This window comes from Ambystoma mexicanum, assembly GCF_040938575.1.
Source record: "Ambystoma mexicanum isolate Mex_15411 chromosome 12 unlocalized genomic scaffold, UKY_AmexF1_1 Mex_chr12_unloc.2, whole genome shotgun sequence".
NCBI lineage: Eukaryota > Metazoa > Chordata > Amphibia > Caudata > Ambystomatidae > Ambystoma > Ambystoma mexicanum.
Window position 1 is genome coordinate 7044271 of NW_027182323.1, and position 5939 is coordinate 7050209.

Genomic DNA, 5939 nt, shown 5'->3' on the forward strand with positions numbered 1-5939 from the left:
AGGACATAGAAGCGAGTCTGGCATTGGTGCCAGAGTGGAATTGGTAAAGATAAAGTTGATGGCAACATGGATTGAAGTTGCAGTGGGAGAAAGACCCTGAGCTATGAGTGGCGTGGAACCATAGATAGAGATAGATAAAAGTGAGAGTAGGACAGCCATGAAGGTGAGAGTGAATGGGATAAATCAAAGGGAAAGATGCAATAGGGCGGAATAGGGGATAATCAGCCGATTGGAAGGGCTGGAGGTGAGACAAGGACAGAGTTGCTAGAGGTGTATTGGAAAAGTTGCAAAAAAGAGGCATTTACGGTAGTCAGGAAATGAGAGCCAATGAGTAGAGACTAGAAAGACAGGTGGAGGGGAAAGAGATAGAGACCAGGTGAGGGAAGGGGGTGAGCCTTGAGCAGATAAGGGAAGAACCAGGATACTTAAAGTGAAAGAACATGGCCTGAGTCATTGATTTTGAAAATTAATTCACTACAGAAGTCAAGTGCTTCTTTTATGGAGATTACATTTTTCAATGTAGTTACTGTGGTCTCTTAACCATAGGATCATTCACAGTGAAGTCTAGGAATTCTCTCACACTTCTCTCGAACTTGGATGCCTTGTGCACCAGGGTGGATCCACCAGGGTGCATCTGTCACTGGACAGGTGGTATCTTACCTACTTGGTGGTAGTTGCCCACGTAAGTGTCTGAAGTCTGTTCTATGTGACAATTACGGGTATTGGTATTTAGGCTGGTTCTTAGCAGTTCCTGAAAACATGTTACATACTAAATTCACATATACCAACCACCATGTGGCTGGCTTATATCTGAAAACTGTCGGGACATTTTCCAGCTGACAATACATAATTCTGCACTATACAAAATAACCCGTTCTTACACGTTGTTATGGTCTGCACCATTTTCCATACATAATGTTGATCAGGTGTGTGTCGTGCAGCGCAGGCTGACTTGTCCATTGTCTCGCTCATGGCATCATCACATGCAGGCCATTGTGTTGGGCCCGGGGTGAGGGACCTCCTGCCCTGGTGCCGGCACTGCACAGTACAAAGACACGGGAGGCAGGTGTCAAACGCAACACATCTTTATTCATACACCTCCTACATGCCACTGCCTTGCCCATGCTTAGCCTTCATCAGTTCCCCTGTTACCCCCGCCCCATGCTGCAGAACCCAACTGTCAATGGGACATCCCCGCAAATTAAACAATTACTCCAACGGGGGTGCAACTTGTGCCTGGGATGGTGCGCCTCAGCCCATTTCTTCAATGAGACATCGCAGTTTGTTTCTTGCTCTTTGGGGTCTCGAGTTCTCTGTCTCTCGCACCATTCTTCCTGCCGGCTCCCCAGTGTATTCCACACCAGAGGTGTCAGAGTCTTCTCGGTCTCCATGATATGAATCGTCCTCTGGGTGTTCATCATGCATGTCCCCTCTTCCCCTTGCCCGCCGTGGGGTGGCTAGTGGAAACCGTTTGAAATGTGAAGAGTTGCAGGTGGTGGACCCACGGTCGCCCTGGGCTATAACCATTGAACCCTTTCGTGCAGTAATCACTAGGAGATCATCCTTGAACATTGCCATGTGTTTGTGGGTTTGTGGCTGCTTCATCGTCACTACCTCTCCAACTTCTGGCATGCAGTCCTTGGCTTTCCCGCGAATATCTGCATAGTCCTTTCTTCTCTGCTTGGCGTTCTGGTTGCGATCTCTCATTTCACCATCCTCAGGTCGCATGGTGTCTTGGGGGCCATGCTGTGGCAGCCGGGTCCAAACGTTTCTCCCAAACAGGACCTCTGCTGGGCTTTTCCTGTGGAGCTGTGTGCAGTGCTCCAATAGTCCCTGAGCAGTTGAGGGAGGACATGCTCGTAGGGTTGTCCAGTTTACTGGGCCACCTGTAGCACTCGTTTGAGGTTTGCCATGAAACGCTCAATCATGCCGTTTGCTTGAGGCCTAACAGCATGATCTTCTGGTGATGAAACCCCATGTATTCACTGAAGCGCTCAAAGTCTTGGCCAGCGCATGGAGATACATTATCTGTCTTCACTTTTTGGGGAATGCCATATGCTGTGAAAATGTGGTCCAGGACTCGGATAACACAGTAATCTGCCGTGGAGACTATCTGCGCTTCTAAATAGCTGGGGTACTTGTCCATTATGGCTAGGATGTATTTTCTCCCTTCGATGAGACCAAAGAATTCAACCGCCACTGCTTCCCACACCCCCTCCGGTAACGCAGACATCCGATAACGCTCTGGATGTCTGTTGGGTGTAATGAGGCAACAGGTCGGACACTCTTTCAAGACCTCCGCCAAAAGCGCATCTAGTTGGGGGAACCAGACCTTCTGTCTCAACATGCGTTTCGTAGACACTATTCCTCAGTGCCCCTCATGTGCTAGTTCCACTACTTTCCTTCGGAGTGAAGCTGGGATCACCATATTGTGTCCTTTTAGTAGTAGGTTGTCCTCAGACAAGGCCAGTTCCTCCTTCACCAGTAAAAGCCTGTCTATTTCTCTACGGACGTCTTCCAATTCAAGGCGACCTCTTTCTTTGGCCCATCTCCACCGCCCTGATCTGAGTCCTTCACTGACGATGAGGCATGCTGGATCCATCTCTTGTTTCCTGTGCGAGGGTAGCGGGGTCGATGCCCTTGGGCATGGCTTCTTGAATAAGATATCAGAAGTAGCGATCCACTACAGAAGGTTCCGGTCGGTCTCCGCTTCTCGGATGACGGAACAGAACTCACACTCACTTTCACTCTTGGAACCTATGTGAGGTACCAGCAATGTGGGGTTATGAGATGTGGGAGGGAGGGGCTTCTTCTAACAGCCGCAGCGAGGCACAAGCACTGTTGGTTCCCTGCTCCCTTCCCTCACTCACCACTGCGACTGGCAATCACTGCTGCGGACCCCCGGGCACAATCCGCCCTCCTGCAACTTCCGATACATGGGCAGGGCAACGCCCACACTGCCGCGGCCACCAGCAGTTCTCCCTCTCCTGGGCCTCCGTTGCCATGCACTTCGCCTTCCCGTCGCTGGAGCCTCTCACGCATAGGATGTCTCTCCTTCGTTGCCACTGTGGTGGACCCGGGGTGAGGGACCTTCTACCCCGGGGCCCGCACTGGGCAGTACAAAGACACAGGAGGCAGGTGTCACACGCAACATGTCGTTATTCATACACCTCCTACCTGCAACTGCCTTGCTTGCCCGTGCTTAGCCTCGTCACTTCCCTGTTATTCCCGCCCCCCACCCTATCCCGCTCCGTGCCCCGGGAACCCAACTATGAAAGTGAGGGCCATCATCCTTTCCTAACAGAAAAGTGAGGCCTACCACTCAATTAACACCTTTGGTGGGGTGTCACTTACTATGTATTCAGTTCATAAATATGGCTAGCCCGCCCACCAGCCCATTGATTTCAGTGGACTCTCTCTGGCTAAATCTGATTTCATTTGCCAGAGCAACTCGAAGAGGTTGAGATGTATGGGTCAGGTTAATAATATACTGCAGGGTATGGTGGGTAAACGCAGATCTGGCTGGGACAAGGTATTTATCTGGGTGGGGATTTTGCAAACCCTACGTCTTTGGGCCTGTGGATATGGAAGCTGCACATGCTGTCATGTTTGTGCCTGAAGCAAGAGGGGCCATTGATATTGGGTGGTGCCATGTGGTGGTTATGCATAGGGAGAAGTTTGGGGCATGGAAGGGAGCCGTGCACACATTTGGGGCAGGGGTGCATGTAACAGTTTTCCTTTGGCACCATATTTCACAAACTTCTTAGAAACTATCCTGATGGGGGTAGGATTTTGGTGAAGCTACAACACAATTATCCAACAACAGTAAGAGAAACTGAAATACAAGGAGGCTTTGAGTGCTGAAAACAGGCCAAAACATACATCACAGTAGGAGGAGTGTGAAGAGTAAGTCAAACTGTTCAGTGCTAACATGGCAGTTTCCGTAGTGTAGTGGTTATCACGTTCGCCTAACACGCGAAAGGTCCCCGGTTCGAGACCGGGTGGAAACACTTTTTTTTTTCCTGGCACATACCGAATTAGAAAACTGTTAATTAAAAACTGCACATACGTGCAAACATTTGTGGATGACATGCTAAAAAAGTCGGTAGCGGCAACATATGGTTAGTGCTGTGCAAGGAATCTCACATTCTGACTAGCCATGTGCATACTCTGCACTGCCACATATAGAAATTAGGGGTGTACCAGACTTTATAGACCAAAGTATGGGACAGTTTTATGAACGCCTATACAATATACAGCAAAAGGGATGATCAAATCAAAACTGGAAATATGCATTAAGTACCAGAGTGGCTGCACTCATAGATAGATTGGGAGGATCCAGATATCAGAGTTTGGGCTACCCTTAAACGTAGATTGCTATATAGAGTTGCTGCATCATGTTCACGACCTATATATACCCCTGGAAGAACTACACGATCCCTAATAAAGGCTCATGTCCATAGATAGCGGTGGTGTGCCACCTATCTAAAAGGGGTAGAAACAGTAAAGTTACAGTCCATAGATAATTATGTGAATTGACCAAAAAAAATAAACACAAAATTACAAAACAGGCCTGCACCAATGTGACCCACACTGGGGTGGCCTTTTTTAAACCACCTTTGTGAAGCTTAAATAGGCATAGCGTACTTCTTCTAGAGGGATCACACTGGTGACTTGTTGCACTTGATAAATCATATCAAGTCTTGTCCCTTTCTTTTGTGGTATACTGTTAGTCCAAATAGAGGGACATTTTTATGAACTTTACCAATGCTCCCTTAAAATTGTATTTATCTGTTCCTTCGGAATATGGTAGCTGTAAGGGGTCGGGACAACTTGCATCCATTTGTAGCGATCAGTTTAAGATTATTTAGCAGTTTTGAAGCTTCTTCTGACATAATACTAAAGTTAACAGTATCTGGCCTATCCGCCATGTACCTATTCATTTATTTTACATGAACAATTATAACACTAAAAAAAGAGTTGAATTTGAACAATAGTTTTATGTTATGCATATAGATATTCTTTAATGTCCATTCAGCCTGAAAATATCGCCAACGAGTGTTTCGACCTCTTAATCACTGGTCTTCACGAGGACATTAGAACGTCTTCACTGTACAGATTCCCAATGGTTCTTGAGATGCTTATTTCTAATCACTTCATAGGTACTTCGTCTACCTTGCATAATTCCTGTAATAGTCCTAATTGAGAAAATTCAAATGCCTTTCACATTGAGTCCCAATTCCTGATGCCTAGCCTTACTTATGCAACAAACTATTTAACAGATTCTTTTTTTTGTTGCCCTATCTCAAACACATATCATGGCCCTTGGATCCCTCTACCCTGAATTAACAATGAGCCAAGAATCAGGTCAGTGTAGGGGAAATATATTGGTATTTATTTAAATTAAAAGTAATAGAAATTAGCACAAACATTTTAAAAACCATTTTAACCGTGGCACAACACAATCAACTTCTCTCAGCATAAATATATCACAAAAGTGAGTTAAAAAGACACAATCGCAATTATTCACTTTCTGTAAATTTAACTTCTCAAAATAATTACATTGATCAATAATGAAGGCACTTTTCTGCGATTTTGATTTTCCTGAAGGCTTAAAAGGCTAGCAGTAGGATTTCAAGATTGGTAATGATGATTTCGCACACACTTATGGTTTAAAATAAACACAGGGTGATTTATCGGTTTGTTTTTCAGACCCTGCCCCCTGCTTTGGTCCATGTTGGGTAGCCAGACAGAAAAATTAGAATGCTTTTGGGACTTTTGGATTTCAGACCCCCCTTGCTGAAAGACCTGTGTGGTGGAAGCTGGATAAAAAGGTTGGACTGATTAAGGAACAAAGACACCCCTCTTCCTTAAGAAGTTGTGGTCAGCTGGGCAACAAGGATTAGCCAATTAATTTATAGACTAGAGTTTTCGGCACA

The 5939-nt window shown here is 46.1% G+C and overlaps 1 non-coding gene across 1 annotated transcript; it reads left to right on the forward strand.

Annotated features, from left to right (window-relative positions):
• Positions 1 to 3937: 3937 nt before the first annotated feature.
• TRNAV-AAC (transfer RNA valine (anticodon AAC)) lies at positions 3938 to 4010 on the forward strand. The gene has a single exon. It is a non-coding gene; the product is annotated as a tRNA-Val (tRNA).
• The last annotated feature ends 1929 nt before the right edge of the window (positions 4011 to 5939 follow it).